General features: G+C 35.7%; 1 long non-coding RNA gene across 3 annotated transcripts in view; it reads right to left on the bottom strand.

Annotated features, from left to right (window-relative positions):
* LOC118162958 overlaps positions 1 to 18,116 on the bottom strand; it is a 39,451-nt gene that overhangs the window by 4,374 nt on the left and 16,961 nt on the right. The window lies entirely within an intron of this gene.

The raw sequence follows: 18,116 nt of genomic DNA, 5'->3' as shown, positions 1-18,116 counted from the left end.
ATATAATAATTTTAGAGGATAAAATTGTCCTATTTAATAAAATTCAAAAGAATAGCACAAAACATAACAAGGTAAGTGAAACAATGGGAATAAACAGTTCTTAAATGAAGTGGAACAACAAGAATGTAAATCTGGCTGATGGTTTAGGTAAGAAAAAAAAGTACATTAAAATGATTTGAATGTTTAAAAGCAAAGATAATCAGAGGTTGCATATTTTCTGCTTTTCAATATTCTTCTTATCATTGAAGACAATCCTCTATATACACCATATGCTTGCTTGATGTTAATTACAACAAACAATACTAATTTTTTAACAGATAATTATTTCAATTTACATGCATTATATATTTTCATACCCTTCCTAGATATGGAAGCCATGCTACATGCTCTTGCTTCCTACTGAGTAGCAACCAGTTTTCAAATACCTTATCTGTACAATGAAATCAAGCAAGGGACAGGCTGACTCACATGCTTGCTGATAGACATTACAGCATTACAATGTAAGGAAATAAAGTAATGCAGGATTAACACAAGTCTTTTCAGAGGCACTACTCCAAGTTTTTTATTGCTTTGAACAGCACCTATAAAGTGACAATTTACTCTTCTTGCAGACTGAATATACATGATTCCAGGGGAAAATACTTTGTTGCCTTTTTGTTTTGGTTTGTTTTTTGTTTGTTTGTTTGTTTGTTTTCACAGCACTCACATTAATAATTATATGCATTAGTTAATTTACCAGATATAAACTGCATGCCATTCTTTAAGCTTGTTTTCAGTTGCACTGGGAATAACTCCTTAAGCAACAACAACAACAACAACAAAACACTTGTAGATAGCAGATGCATGTGAATTACCACATTTCATAAAATGTCTGAACAGGTCAGAGCTTACTGCAGTTGATATTTAGAAATGCTATTTACAGAAACAAATGCAACATGGAGACCACGGATACCATATTTAGTGTTTTGGGTATGGATAATGTTTCGTTTCACCTTATGAAACAAGTTACAGCAAGCAGGTTTTCATCTTCAAATGTTACTTACAGTTCAAAGGAGAGCCTTGTGCAGAATGGACCTTATTGGTGAGATACCCATCATCTAAAATGTTTGTAGTGTAGCTAATAATTAGCATTTAATTAGGAGTTAACATATGTTTGTTTGAATAAATTGGTCCATCCCTGGACTCAGGAAATTTTAAAATGCACACACAAAGCCATTTTTCTGTCGTCCTTGCATCTTGGTATTTCCCAAATGCACTATGTTGTAGCACAAAACGTCCTGATTAAAGATAACCTGTTACTTAATAACAATTAGCACTATTACTCTCATTTAATTTTCTTAAACTGCAGAAGCAATGAAGACAGGCCACCAGGGAGAAGTTTGCTTTAGGAAAGTCCTGTTAAGACTTGATAATACCAAGCTTAATAAACAACAACTATTAAATTGTCACTTGCTTATACCGCTGTTTCGCCTGCTGCAGCCCTCTTTACTACTTCAGGGAGAAAGGTGCAAGGCTGGTTTGTCTAGGCCAAACCATTAACATATACCCATCTGGAGAAATGAAGCTGAGATAGAAAGGCTACTGTCATGAGACATTAAAATATATTTTTTCTGCTCATCAAGTTAAAATAGAAATTAAAAGTTACTTTCAGAAAGACCCAAATATAATCCCTGTAATTTTGCCCGAATTGTCTTCCAGATCACAATCCTGTATGCTAAGAGCATAAGATAGAGTAAAACCAATCTCAGCCACTGCTGGGTTCACTTTGTCATCTGTCAGGAAAGTAAGAACAGTACCTGCTCTGGTGTTGCTGGCCAGGAAGCTCTAGGGACAGTATCCATTTGGAAAAAGGACACAAGGAATGGTAATTTCAGCTAAGGTTTCACAATCAGTACCAGCCTGGAAGGTAGGACTTGGGATTTAAAACAACTTATACCATCATCATGAAGTTGTGCTTTGGGGGTGATATCCCCCTTGGATTTTCATTTATGGCATATCTATCTATCTTTATGGCATAACTGTAGGACCTTAAAAAGCATTTCTGAAACACAAATATTTTACTGGTGGAGTATGCTAGGTTGTAACAAATTCCAGAAATCTTCCCAGGAAATACACTCTGGCTTGCAAATAAAATCATACACAAAAATTCAGCTGCAAGTTTTGTACCTCTTCAATATTTACATTACTACAGCAAGAAGTGCTACAATATGGAAGCTTCAGTGACAGAAAAAATGCTTGTCCTGGATTTGTTTTGTGTTTGAGGTAAAAGTATGGAAATTGAACAAATGTATTGTGATTCCTAAGTTTTAAATTTGGAATCCTATTTGTACTCTCCTATCATTATTTCCATGTCTCTTTATCATATGACTGAGCATTAGCACAACTAGTAATTATTCTTTTTTTTTTTTTTTTTGTCTTTAAGATATGGCATTGCAAATGTTTTAGTCTTATAAGTATTTTTCTTACAGACATTTTATTTTAAAATCTCACCAAAAATGTTTCCCTGACTTTATTGACCATTATCTTAATTTTTTATTTTTGTAATATTTATATTTACTTTATTTCTAGTTAAGAGCCCAGAACACTAATTCCTTAATTTCAGCTTATGTACCAGTCTTACATATATATGTGCATGTACACACCCCTCTCTCCCAGCTTACGCTAAACCAGGACATAAGTTTACTTCAACAAGATGCTTGTTTTGGAGAAGTCAGCACATGCTCCTGCAGTAGGCACAGCTTCACAGGTGCTCCTTACAGGAGGTGCTGCTCTGTCAGGCAAGGATACTCATAGTATCATTAGTCCTATAATGTTTATACAATCCTCCAACAGTAGTAACCTGTGTTAATTTCCACAGCCATATACAGCAATTTTGGCACATGTTTAACGTAAGCAGGCCCAGTCCTGTATTCCCAACACAGGCATGTCTCCAACAACTCAGTGAACCAGCAACTTGCCTGGCTAAATAAAAGGCATTATTTCATTACATTTGTACTTTAATACACCCAGAAAGAAGAACTGAAAATCCTCCCTCAACGCTCAGTTCTTATATCCTCAGCGTTGACATCCAGCCGGACAGATAGCTTGATGTTTCACATAATTCTATCATCTAATCCCTTAATACTATTAAGAAAAAAATGAAAACTTGGGCCTGAAATCAGAAAGCTACAGGAAACTCCTTTCAGTTTTACAGACAGAACTGTGATGGGCACACCAAAAGCACCATTCCCTAGCCTTTATAAACTGCTATCAAAGCTGAATGCAGGAAGAAGACAACAGACCAGCAACCACCACACACACACACACCCCAAAACCTTCAGCCTGCTCATACCAAAGTGAGCATGCTGACATTTTCATGTGGTTGACTAACTTTTCTTTATGGCTACCATAAATTTAACTTGTTATAATTACTGTCAATAAAATTAATGAAATTACAGGCTGCTCAACAAAAGGAATATCAATCTGTAGCATTTTATTAGGTCAGTAAGACCTTCATTTATCACTGGTACACTTTGTGTAAGGCAGGGATTTGGCTCATGATTTGTAACTGTTGTAATTTCTTAAAGCTACATTCCAGGATCTTAGAAGCATCTAATATATTGATTCTGCTTGCTTGATCAAGAAAAAGCTTCTCAAATTAAGGAGAACTTCTGAAAGACTTTCTAAAGGTTTAGTATACCTTCAGTACTGAGCCGAATGCAAAAAAAAAAAAAAAAAAAAAAAAAATAGCATGTTACAAAATAAAATGCAGCAAATTTTCATAAACTGCCAATTTAGAAAAGTATCTTAACCACAACCCTTTTGAAGAAGTTCTTGTAAGGTTTTCTACTTTTGGGCCACAAGCATGAAAAAGTCTATAACATACTAGTTTCCTGTTTACTAGAAAATAATAATGAGAATACTGCATTCTTTCATTTGTGATACACTAGTTTCTTTTTTGTAATTAACCTGAAGTCATGCAAAGCCCTTTACAATAATAATAATTAAAAAAAAAAAAAAAAAAAGTACAACTGTGTCTTATCCTCCTTTTTTCCAGGAATTAAAAAGGTTCTTGTTCATTCAAGATCAACTAATAATTGAGTTGCTCTACAAAGACTTTGGCTCTGGCTGGCTGGTGCTCTGGAATCTAATTCTTGAGTCTCAGAAAACACTGATGATGGGAAATACAATGGTGTTTCACTTTGAAGCTTTGGGTGTTCTTACTTTCAGAACTGAGTTATTTCATAATCTGCCTTCCATTTTCAGCCAGGTTCCCATCACTGAAGAGTTCAAATTTCACCAAAAGTCAACAGGACTGAGAGTTTATATTATGCAAAACTGCAAGCATTACTCTAAAAAAACAAAACAAACAAACAGAAAGGCTAAACAAAACAAAACCAACAAAAAACAGTTGAACAAATAGCTCCACAGGCTGTACTGTTTAGTCAGACTTAAGAAAAATTATTTATTTACTCTCTAGAGTCTTCTGACCTTGCCTTAGTAAAAAGCCACTTTTGGCAGGTTATGTCTGGTGACCACAAGTTTCTGCGAGCACTCTGGGCTCTCAATGAAACACTCAGCTGCAGTACACAGGAATGATAAAGGCCTAATCTCATTTAGATATATGTGTATATGCATATATATTTCATGTTACAGCTTTCAGCTATCAGGAGAACAGTACTATGTTTTTTGGCTTTGACAGAGGAAATAAAAAACAGTAGTTTTCTGTTGTTGTTTTGTTTTTGTACTTTTTTCATCACTGTACCTTTTTCCCATTTCAAGAAGGCTAAATTGAACAGCACAGGCTGCCTACCCTAAAGTTCTGCACTCATGCAGATATAATCACAGGAGTAAACGGGACAGTATTTGGTGAGGATATATTCTCTTATGAAGAGAGTTTCTTGCTTTATTTCCAAACCTTAATGTAAGTACCTCAGAATCAGTGATTGCCAAAAATAATTCCTTACCATACAACTCCACTGGTAAGAGATAAGAGAATTTTGTCTCACTTTTATGTGGAGTTATACTAGACCTGTGGAAGGTTTCTTACTTAATAAGCAACAGAAAAATGGAGATTTAAACCAATACAAACTGATATGAGTCAAAATATGTAATATCATTTTTCACAACATTAATTATGTCTACCTTCTGTTGCAAATACCATTTAACTAATGATGACCCTGCCCTTTTCCACACCTACACCTTCAGGATTTGAAGACAAGCCTCTTTTCATTCTCAGCAACACTGGATATTGTCTTCTAGTAGTACTTCAGCGATTAACACCCCCTTTTCAGACCAGTCCCAAACCTAATGAAGAAATCAAAGTAGATTAATTAGAGACCTACCTAATTCACACTGAATTCTGTGGGGGTTGACAGTGCAAGCTTCCCTTTTAGTAATTAACTGAAATGAGGTACTTATTTTATAGTATTTACCTGTATTCAAGGTAAAGAAGTCAGGCAACTAAAAATAAAGAATCTTTTAAGCAGTTGTATGCAAATTTACCTGCTGAAAGACAGGAAAATTTGCCCTGTCCAGTGCAAATGAGGAAGCTTTGTAATACACCACAGTTCTTCGAATGCAATTAGACCCACATCCATTTGAAAAAATAAAAAAATAAAAAAATATCATATAAAACACCTCTTTTGTGTGTGTGTGGATTTTTTTTTCTTTTTCCTGATAAGCATTCTCAAGTCAAATCTCAATAAAAAGACCAGCTTGTAACGATAACCTAGGAATTAACCTCATCAAAATTATGAGAATACTTTAAGAGAGCAAATTTGCTTTAGAGCAAAGAAATCTTTTCTAGCTCTACTAATAAAGGACTGCCACTGATCTGTCTAATCACAACAGCAACCATCACTGGAGTTGTCACGAAAATTAGTGTTTAAAACAACAACAAACAACAGGAAACAGATTTAGAAATACAGGGACAACACTTATTTGCAAAGAGAGTTCAGGTCAGACTTTTTTTTTTTTTTCCAAATAGTAATAATAAAATATTAAAATTGTAGAGACTTTAGAGTAAGATTTTGTACTTATCTAAAATTTGCTTATCTAAAAACTAAAAGAAAAAATAATAAAAAATCTCCAAAGCTCCTCATATGAGGAACTAAAAGGTGCCCACAAGAGAACCCATGAAAAGCAAGCCATCATTTCTCTTATGTTGTTTGCCTCTCAACTACAGAAAAGCAAATCCTCCTCAATTTCTGGCTTTAGAATGTTAGTGGCACAGTCTCTCCAAGGAAATATGGGAATTATCCTTCCCTTGATTAAAAATACATTTTTCAATACTTATTCCAATTGAAATACATTTTAAGGCTGTAAGAAAGGGATTTTTTTCTTAGGTGTTGGCTTTACAGCTTGGGAGAGTTTATCAAGCAAGATCACACTAAAGAGTACTAGAGTACATCCTCAGATAATTATTTAATTTAGAACAATGAAGCTGTGTTTGGAAATTATACCTGCCACTTTAAAATATGCCTCCTCCTGATTTAACGCTGATTCATGGCACAAGACTCAGTTTCAAAATCACGTCAAAATAAAAAGCAGTGCTTTTCAAATGACAGGTCAACCGAACCTGAGAAATTTCAGTAAGATAGTTATTTTTAATTGGCATCAAAATCTGATGGTCTTATATATAATTTTAAAGAGAAATAAAAGGTGTCATAAGGATTTTTCCTTTCCTCCTGCTAAAGGAAAGCCAATAACGTGAAAATCATCTTCCAGTAAGGTAGAAAAATTGTGAAAAAAAAAAGTGAAATCACATAGCGATTGTATTAAGTAACGATTTCTAGTCATTAATTTCTAGTCACTTAATTTTTAGTCATTAAGTAGCAACAGTTAGAAGATCTGGTGAAGGGCTAAGTGAAAGAACTAGTAGACGTGCAAAATAAAGAATCTTTATTCCAAAAGTTTACACCACTTTAGTAGGCAATAATCACTTCACAGCAAGTTACTTTTTAATTAATCTGTTTGTTTTCACCTGGGACTCTTGTTTATGATGTTGCTGCTTTGCTCATTACTTTTAAAGATACAAAGGTTCAGAACCATTTTGACTTGTACTGCGAAATAGTTTTGCAGTTCTGGAAATTTTTCTGAAGAATACTTGTGGTAAATAAAATACATCTGAAGGACATTTGTTAACTTTGAATCCTTTTATATATTGCATCACCGCAATCACCATACTGGTAGTGTGGCATTTCCAAAGAGCCCTTCTGAAGACTTGTGTCCTGGGTTGCTGAAGTTGGTCCTCTAAAGGCTCCACCTGAGGCCTCCATGAGTCCTGAATGAAGGGAAGGAGGATTCCTAGCCTTCATTTTCACCTTCATTATGCTATCTGTGTCAGGCGTAGGGAAGTGGGCAAATTAAACACAGTTGATTACACCACAAATAACTGTCTCTCACTTATTTTGTTATTTTAGCATTGTAGTTTCAGGGTAAAGGTCTTTCACTGCAGAGTTTCATTAACAGACCCAAAAGCATGAACAGCCTCAAGTAGGAAGGAGATAGTGATCACATTACTGCAGGACTAAAATATTTATATAAGTCACCTGATAAGCAACCTATGTTTCCACCAAAAGAAAGTACTTCCAAGCTATTATCTAGTTTCAGTCACTGCTACAATGTTATACATTTTCAATATACTATGCATTTCAGATTTTGGATTTGGTACATTTCATAAGCAGACATTTCACTCAGATAATAACTTTATTTTTGAAAGACACAACACCAAATAAGGCTATCAGTTTTATGAAGAAAATTCAGAAATGAAACCCAAAATCTCATTCCAGTGGATTGGAGTAGCAGCATAAAGTCATGTTATCTTTTTTGCTAGCAGAAATCTACTGTGGGAAAAAAATATTTCTCAACCCAACTGTTTAAACAGGGCAACAGCAGACAAAATATGCTGTGCTGAGATGACACATCTACTGTACATCCTCTGGCAAATAGGCCCCAGTATTCTAGACAACACATAAACAAGTGTCTTTTTACAGAGGGACAGAACGGCTCCAGTTCCAAATCATAGCTTTCAATAACAAAGCAGGGAAGTGAAAACTCCAGTTTATTTACAAAGTGTACGTGCTACAAATGACAGAGATAAAAGCCTTTCCGAGAAGAAATTCAAGGAGCATGTTAGCATGTAGCCTTACAGTACTCCCTTTGATATATATTAGAAGTAGATATATATGTGTATCTCAAAGCAGTTGTGAAACTATGGCAAATGGTATTTTGAAACTTTATCAAGGTTATATTAAACCTTATCAAAGAGTATATTAAGAGCAATTAAAGTGTACCTACATATATCTTGAGAAAGTGAAAGCTGTTCCAATGACTGCAATTCTAGCTTTCCAAAGAAAGAAATTACAAGGTTCTTCTTGGCTCAATGTTTTTATCGGTCAACTGAAAAAAAAAAAAAAAAAAAAGTGGTCAGGAGTTTCACACAGGCATGGAGGAAGGAGTCTGCACAGGAAAGAATGTGACAGAGAAGAGTCGAAGAAAAAATCAAAAGGTTCTGCATAGCTTGCACCTTCTTAAACTTTTTTTTTTTTTTTTGTGCAATTTCACCATCCTGTTAATTTATTTTTATTTCCCATTAGGACATGAATTTCACATCCATATTTTTTCATAAGTACCATTCTCTAGAAGTACAACGTGGTTATAAAAGAAATAAAATTGGCAAAACCTTGAAGTGTGTTTTCTAGGTGCTCAAAGTAGATTATTATACTTTCTAGTTTTATAATTCATGAGAAAATCTTGGCTATGAAACTATCTTTGTTATAAAATCAGTTCTTCAAGTTTTCCTGACAGCAGAAGTGGAACATACATGAAGTAGCCAAAAGTTTTGGTGTTTTATCTGCATCACTGAGAGGTCAATCTGACACTAATTCATACATACCAAGATCAATGTAGTCAACAGATTTCTCCTAATAGAGCATATCCAATGATATCTTTCTTTATCAAAAGGTTATGGCACATTGTTTATACAAGAATGTTTGTACAACCATAGTTATTTCCCTGAAACTACAGAGAAGCCACCTAACACCAATTTTCAACAGTCGAGGAGCTGGCTTTAACAGATTTGCCCTTGTTTCTTTCTTGTTACCAAGAACCCGTGGAGACCGTCTGGGTGTGCTGGTGAGAGAGAATTTCATGGCACTCTTGAAATGAGAATCTGTGTCTGGCTACACAAAAGGTGATTTTTCTCCTCTCCCCAGACACAATGGAAAAGGGAGCTGAAAAAAAAAATAATAATACACCTCTCTTCGCTCAAAATCTTGCCTGCCCTCAGCAGGCTGAGAGGCCAGGTCAAACTCACCTTTGTGGAGCACCTCCTGGAAGCCTCTGCAGAGGCCTTCCACCTCATGCTTCTCCACAGCTGCCTGCTGCACCACTGACATCACTGACTTAACTGTGCCCACAGTCTTATCATTCCTGGGTGAAGTCAGTTCAATTCAAGAGAAAAAAAAATCATCTTGGGGAGCACAACTGATTTTTCCCTGTCAGTATGCAGGTGTCGAATGCTGCTCTCTCCTCCTACCTCCCAGCCCAGGGTTGGAGCTCTCATCTCCCCAGCACCCTACTGTTGCTTGACATTGTGATAATTCTTTCTCCATTTTCATTGTCACACCTCTTTTTTGCCCAACACAGACTTTTCAGAGAGCCATTAGACAGAGAAGACTCTCAATGGCCATGGGAGCCACAGCCTAGCTGCCAATGGGTGTGAAGGCTGTGAGGGGTCACACTGGCCCAGGCACCTCCAGGCATCAACTGGTCTGGAGGTGCTCGAACTTCGAGATTGAAGCTGACATTTGCCCTCTTTGTTGCACATGCATTCATCCAAATGTACTACGAACACAGAATTGATCCTACAGCAAGTTTCTAATTCAAATTTGTTATAAAAAATTACCAAGTAAAGGTAAGCACTTAAAATTTGGCAACCAGTGCCCTCTTCTTTTGTCATAAATATTTAAATGGAGGAAAAAACAGCCACAGAAATTCCTGAGATTTTTCCCCACAATAAAATAATTTTTTTTAAAAAAAAAAAAAGGATTAATAGTTTATGGTATTTCACACTTGGCTCTCAGTTAATGAAAGCACAGCATAGCAGAAATGCTTTTGTACAACTTGTTAGGTATTACCTTATTTTTGGACGATTGTGTATTTACTGCAGCTGTTTTATAGGAAACTATGTTTAAAAAAACTAATTATATTTGAAGGATTTGAAGGAAAGTGGCCAGAAGAGAACATAAATGACAAGGATATTCATCAGACACTGCCAGGAGCAGAAGTATGTTGTGATTGCGGTTTTAACACATTTCAGAAGCCTGCTGCCTGAGATAGTTTTGTGATTACGTACTCACTGATCTATTTCCTCTTGGTGTTTATGTTGGAAGGATGGTATGTTATTTTGAAAGAAATGAAGGAAAAAAGTGGTTTGTAAAGCAAACTGTAGCAACTGCTCCTGATTTGGAGTAATTTAACACTAAAACATATAAGTAAATGCACAAGTCAAATGTCAAAATAATAAATATGCAATAATAGTGGTTTAATGCTTTCAAACTAGATTGTGTAGTATTATCCTGAAGGTAGTGTGAATCTTCCTCTTGACCCTAATGGAGACTCTGAATTACACCTTCTAATTGCACCTTCTAATTACACCTTGTAAGTGGAGAGTCTTCTGGCTCTTTTGGGAGGATGAATTTGCTGTTGCTTTGTAAGGAGAACAGAATATTTCCTTCAGACCAGGAGCCAGGATTGGTCACCCGTGCAGACATAGACACAAAAAAACAGCAACAAAAAAACACACTTAGGTCTTCCATTAATTAAGATTAATTTGAACAGATGGAGTTTTGAGACAACATTCTTTGCCTCAGTCATGGTTAGCTATGCAGTCACTGAAACAGGGTAGATGAAGATACCTAATGTACTGAAAGCTTACAACATGCTAGAGTCTCTGAAATCATCTGAAATATTTATTTATATAGCTCTAGTTCACATTGGAAACCACTTCCACTCCTATCTAAAACAGTCGTGATACCACAGTACCAATAGATTAACCACAACCAGGAATGTAACCCTAAATATTACAACCCTGAGGCAACCACCACCTGTTGTTAAAACCACAGCTTTACAGACAAATGTGCATTTTAGATAAAAGCTATGCTTAAGAAAAACATTTGTCTTTTGTACAAACTTGTATTACCTAGGAAACATGATGACGTATTCCTTTGTGACTTAGGTTCAAAACATGTATCACCAGTAAGGGTAACATTGTTCAAAAGAAAGAATGGGAAAGAGACTATCCAGTAGCATCCCAAAGAGATCACAGGTTGACTTGGATTACAACTATAGCAATTTTCACAGAAAATACTGCTGTTCATCTGATTGTAAAGGAAAGAAATGACAGAGATGCATTAACTTCTTCAGTAAAAGACAGCAGAAAGTTCCTGTGTTAGAAGATATTCTAAGTAAAATAGTTCCTGCTAGAAAACAACATCAGCATTCTGCAAGGTAATTGCTTTTTAAGCTATCACTACACTATGCTTTACATTTAAACTTCTCTGAGAGGCCAAAGCGAGGTTGCACAGACCTTACTGTTATTCCACTGACTCAGAGCTAACAGCTTTCTTGAACTGGAACATGTGAGTCAAAATCATGTTTGAAAGTGATTGTCCTTGCCCAAAGCTGAAAATAAGTTCTACTGTAAAACAAATGTAATTATGTCTCTGCAGGAAGGAACACATCCAGAACGATCATGAAGTTGGTTGTAATCAATGACCTTTTCCGAAATACCTTGAACTCTTTCTTTTGTTGATGGGACCTTCTAAAAGTATACTGGGAGCCATAGGTTTCTGGCTTGTACCCATTTTAAACACAGCTTATCGCACAGTGCTACAATTTGTTATCAGATGACCCTGTGCTCATATACAAACACAACCACTATCAGGCACAGACAGGCTATAATCTGGCAATAACTTTAAAAAACAGAAACAAACACAATGTGTAGGGAATATTAATAAACTCAAGGAATTCTGGCACAGAATAAGAATACTACTAAGTATTTGGAGGGAAGTACAGTAGGACATGATAAAAATCCATGTTAATTCCAGTTCTGTTCCCTGTGACATAAACTACCCTAAATAACTACTGTCACTTGAAGTGTTCTCTTTAATGCAATTCAAAATATTTTTGCCTTATCTAGCATTTGCAAAAACTATAAATGCCTTGTTTTATAGGATCCTACTGTGTCTAATCAGTTAATATGCAGACATTTGTACAAAAACAGTCATTTTATTATAACCGCTATTCTTGATTTGGAAGAAAGGTCTTACAACAAAGGCTCTTTCTTTAGCAGATACCATACTACCATACATCACAGGATAGATCTATCACATTTTGGAAGTCTTCTCTACCTGTAAGAGGAATCAGATTGTTTGAAAGCACTCCCATATAGGAAGCTATGTAAAGTAACCAAATTTCAGAAGTTATCAGCAGAGATCATGGTTCATAATGTGTCTCAGGTTCACATTTTTTCATAATAATTCCTTCTAAAAATGACACTTCATTGTATTAATCTGCAACAGAAAGTCAGTGAACTTTTGTCCACTTACTCTGAAGTGGAGATTATTTCCCTGACTCACAAGAATATAATGTAAATAAAATCCAGGAATGACTACGCAGTCATTCCTTTAATGATAAGGCTTTAATGATAGAGAGGTGGATGGATAAGATAGAACCTAATTGTGTGGTTCCTTTGTAGGCATAAACTCTGAAAAATATGGTGACTTTTTGGTTAAATAATAAAAATTAAAAAAAAAAAAAAACAACACTGTATCCAAAAGATTCATTTGCACTCTTCATTGAAAGCTGCATATGACTTTTTTTCCGTTCATCTGTCAACAACTGCAAGGCCCACACACACAGTCTCTCTGCTCACTCTGTATCCAGCCCTGGAATCCAAAGGTCACAATTCAACTACACAGCTAAAAGTCTCAATGGTAAACTAGAGCAGAGCACAGTGATGGGACAGATATGTTCACTTGTAAGGGTAGTGAGATACTGGAAGAAGTTGCCAAGATAAATCATAGATGCTATATCCATGGACGTGTTCAAGGCCAGGCTGGATGGGGCCTTGGCCAACCTGATCTAGTGGGTGGCATTCCTGTTTGTGGTGGTGGGGATGGAGTTAGATTGTCTTTAAGGTCCCTTCCAACCCAAGCCATTCTATGATTCTATGAATACTTAGTCTGAGCAGACAGTGCATACACTTTCTCTTTCCATTACTAATATGTCAAGAGGTCATCATACTCTCATTTCTTTTCCCTTCGGATTAAATAACTTTTTTTTTTTTGTATTATTGAAATCAAAATCCAGAAACTTTGGTCAGCACATGTGTGTGGCACTAAGAATCACTTAGGAATTATGCTTACCAAGTGTAGAAATAAATGGGATTCAATTTAAATGGTGCATGTTCTTCCTAACCTTATCCCTCAAGCTGATGCAAGAGTTCCTGGAAAACTTCATGCTTTGACATTTTAGAGATAGGCTTACTTAAGAGAGCATGGAATATTTTAAGCCACTCAATACCATTTTTCTTTGATATGTGAGGCACACTAATTTTTTAAAATATCTCAGTTTTTTATCTGCAAAATTGGTTGAAAAGAATAAACATGTTCCAGAGAAGTTTGATTTTGGCGAATTGAATCTCTAGATTGACTCATTCATCCAGGTATTTTAATACAGATGCTCTTCTCTCATCATCACCATGATGTCACTGATTACAATATTCCAACTGACTAATCAGGAAGGAGGCTATGTCTAAACTGGATGAGGTTATGACTCTGGTATTATCTTTTTTTCTGCTAAGGAAAGACTGGTTGGGGAACTCCCACTCGGGAATTTGTTCTTTTGCAAACCAAATGGGGAGGCTGAGGTTCCTGTTCAATCTGCTTTATCATATACATTGGTAGATGGCACCCATGCTTAGGCTGTGCAATAAATCCACTTAATGTTTGTTAATATCATAAAATATTTGTATTTCAATAGCATCCACCAGTCTCAAAGCATCTTTACAAAAATGGTAAAATACAGCTCTTCCCTAGAGATATTTGTTATCTAATACTATCAAAAAGTGATATGGAAAACAGGGAGAGATGTAATCACATTTATATGCATGTATGCAAACATTTGTATGCAGGCATACAGCTTTTATTAAAATCAGCATCACCAAACTTAAACATTCAAAATTACTAAGACCAAAATGTTATGTGATATAAAAATATACAGAATTATAAGAAGTACAAGAATAAAATAAAAATATCAGCTCTGTATATGGTACTAAGGAAAGCACTATTCAAATAATGTGTCCAGCATTGTGATTACACTTCAGAAAAAAAAAAATATATATATATTAACGATATGGACTTCATTTTTAAAATACTGGAGTAAGTTGAGGTTGGAAGGTAGGCCTTAGAGAAATGGACTAAAAATATATATATAAAAAAAAATTAAATAGACTAGAAACCAATGCAACTCAATATAACTAGAATGCTTCCCTAACTTGCCCATTGCCCATTGGAGTGCATGACCTGGTGATATTCTGAAGTCTTTATCACTGTGATTAAACTGAAAGATGATTGCTCTTTAAGATGTGCAGATGCCAGAATTTGTATTAGTGGTCATTAAAAAATGTTTTGCAAAAAAATATTTTTCTCTTTAAGAGTATTTGAACAGCATATTATTTTGACACTTGGCTATTGCTGAATTGTTTCACTCGGCTTTGTAGCTACTTGGGCAGAGTATGAATTGCACTGCACTCTTTTCTTCAGCAAATCCAGCGTTTTGCTTCAAAAGAATTATACAAGTTTGATCTGGTCAACTTAAGTCAACAGAATCATTTTGACATCCCTCCAGCATTATGTGATCTAAAAGCCTACATTGCACGTCTTAGAAGCTGTGAAAGAATCAGGGAAAAGTAGTGTTGTATGTGGAAAACTGCAGCACCTGGGCTACAATTGCACCGTATTCTGATGTGCCACCCTCATTTCTTGTACCTACAGAGCCACAGCAGTATTCTCCTTTTTTGTGTTTAGAGCAGAGGCATATTCCTCAACTGATCTAAATTGACACAGGGCTGTTAAAGTTATTGCAATGTTGACTTCAGCAGCCCAGGAGATGGATTCTCAGAATGCAGAAAATGCAGAAAACCTAGATGACAGTTTTCCTTTTTTATCCCCCTTTTATTATTATTATTATTATTATTATTATTATTATTATTATTATTATTTTCTCTATTCCACATAGCATATCTAAAAGAAAAACAAGTATCTGTAGGAAATAACTGAGTGATCTACAGATGCTAGTTGTTTGCAAATGTAAAGGTAAGGGTATTTCCATTTACGGAATTTAAATGCATTCCAAGTGGCACAGCCAGTACAGTGTCAAGTTTTTTGCTGTGATAAGGCCAGAGGCAGGAAGTCATGAGAGGTCAGGAAGGAAGTACTATCAGGCCTGAGAGAGGACCCAACAGCAAAGGCAGCAGCGGAGCCTCTTATTTAAGCTATGTAACAACTGTACTATTTTCCAAAGATAAACAGCTGCAAGTGCAAAATCACAGCTCCTGTCTCTGCAAGCTTACTGAGGGGAAATAAAGTAATTAATAAATAAATAAAAATCCTTGTTTGCTGTGTTTGCCTTTTGCTTCTAGCAGTTTTGTAAGGGGAAGAGGGAAAGAGAGGAAGGCAACAGGGAAAGTACTTTTTCACATAAACATTTCTTGTGGGATGCAGACCAGTTTGTTTACAGCAATTCAGTTTGACCCCGGGCATGCTAAAGGAAATGGTTTTAGTACTGGTTTTGATCCATTATGGCAGAGCTGAGTCCAAGTGGTTTAGTTTGCACTGCTATATTTCCAAACATTACCTGCTTCTCAATGTTTCCCAATGGAAAAAAGGTCAGAGAGCATGTTAAGGAGAAAGGGAAAGCTCTTACTAAGTTTGGCTTGCAAAAGAGCCACATGCAGTGAGAAGTCCAGGGTTGTTGCCCTGTTTTACAACACTAAAGGTTTTCAGAGTAAGTTAAAGCGTTCAGCTAAACCCAATGGCAAGTGGTTTCCCATCTGATGAAGTGGGTGGATTTACATTTTCTTCTTCTTCCATCTCAACATAAAATGAAGACATTTTACATTTTTTCTTTGAAAACGAGAGAGAGGAACAGCAGGAAAGCCACCTGCTACAGTGTTTCGTTCACTCATTGTTTTGCCTCCTGGGGATGAAGTATTGCTCTGCTCTTCACCCTTATTGGTATGGTGGAAGCCTGGCAACAAGTCTCTTGGTAGTTTTGAGATGTTATCTCTAGACAATAAGTGATGCTGAAAGACAACATCTTAGAATAGCTGAAATCTGATAGGACAGCCATGAAAGAGTTCAGATCCAGTCAATAGCCAGTGATCATAATGACAAATCAGAGAGTGCAAAGATTTTGTCTAATATCACATTCATTCTTACTGTGTTGTTCAGGGGATACTAACTAGCCTAGATTGGGCTAGTGTCTTGTCTTAGTCCCACCATTTTTTTTGTAGAATTTTGTATATTCCTATGATTTTTTAAATTTCTAGTTGAAAAAAAAAAAAAAAAAAATGTTCCCCAATAGGATTTAACCATGTACCCTTAAGTCAGTCAATGCAAAAATACATGGCCACATCCCAACAGTGCTATGACTTTCAGGCTTTAATTTTGCTAATAAAAGGAGAGGCTTTAATTTTGCTACTACTATTTTATGCTTATGTTGTTAAATGGAGGCAAACAATTTACTATTGTACTAGGCCGTCTAAAACATAAAAGGTGTAATCTAGTGCCCATGACTTTAATGAAAACAGGATGTCGAAAATAGTACCAGCTCCAAAAAACTGTCTAAAAATACAATTATTCAAAGTAGTAAATTTGTGCATATGCTTTGGGATCTGAGCCCAAGTAGGTGCAGAGGAACTCATTCTTGATTAACTGTTGAGGTTGCTTAACTGCACACCTTTAATTTATAAAATAACAACCAAGACGTTTATCTAATCTATAGCAAAAGTGAGAGTTGTACACTGGTCATTGCAATTCTTTTTTTTCTCCTTTTTTTTTTTTTTTTTTTTTTTTTTTCTGTAGGAAAAGCAATGGCAGCAAAGAGAAAAGCAAAGAATCTAAATCCAACCTGACTATCTTTTAAATTTATTTTTGACTTATTTCAGCCATAGGACCATCATTAGTCTCCTGTTTTCTGGGTCCTCTTTTGGAAGCCATAAGTAAGAGGTTTCATGAGTAAGAGATTTATTGAAAGAAAATATTCAAGCTTTTCAATAAGAAAAAGTGTCCCAGTCTTCTTGAGGATCTGCATGCTTTAGGCACTTCACTTCTTCCATTAAATCCAGAAGTCTTATTGTATGCTGCTGTATTATTTGTTCACTGTCAATCCAGTAGGCAAAGCAGTGCAATGCAGGGGAAGAGAAATACCTTTTTCTGAGAAGGTTACAACTGCAGAAAGCAGAGAACACAAGTCAAACTCATTATATAGGTTAGGGAGCTTTTGCTACACATGCTTGGTTTTGGTAGGCTTTGCTTGGTTTCTATGCTTGTGTTTTTTTTTGTTTGTTTGTTTATTTGCTTATTTGAGAACAGCTACTTATTGATATTTTCACTGAGATTTCACTGATAATGTTAAATTAAAAAAAAAAAAAGATATTTGGAGGAGCGTTTGGGTTAAAAAAAGGAAGTTAGTTTGAAAATAAAGAGATTTATAAGGATTAAAGCAAAATGAAAGATAGAAGATATGCTTGAGAGAAGTAATATAGAGATGGGAAGTGTGAAGCTGGAATGCACTGGTGTAGTTAAGGGAGGTATCATACCTGCTGTGATGGCTATATGTGGTCATCCAACACTGACTAGACAGGAGATGTACCAAAACTATGACTGACCATGTAAAACAGGATTGTTTACTTGTCTTTTCACACATACCTTGACACTCTGCATTGCTTAGGACAGTGCCTCTCTTTTATTATGTTTGTAGAGCCACTCAGCAATATAAAGAAATAAGAAAGAAAGAAATAAGAAAGAAAGAAAGAAAGAAAGAAAGAAAGAAAGAAAGAAAGAAAG

The sequence above is a fragment of the Oxyura jamaicensis genome, chromosome 2 (genome assembly GCF_011077185.1).
Source record: "Oxyura jamaicensis isolate SHBP4307 breed ruddy duck chromosome 2, BPBGC_Ojam_1.0, whole genome shotgun sequence".
In the NCBI taxonomy this organism is placed as follows: domain Eukaryota; kingdom Metazoa; phylum Chordata; class Aves; order Anseriformes; family Anatidae; genus Oxyura; species Oxyura jamaicensis.
Note: the sequence above shows the minus strand (reverse complement) of the source record. Positions and strands in the feature narration are given on the sequence as shown.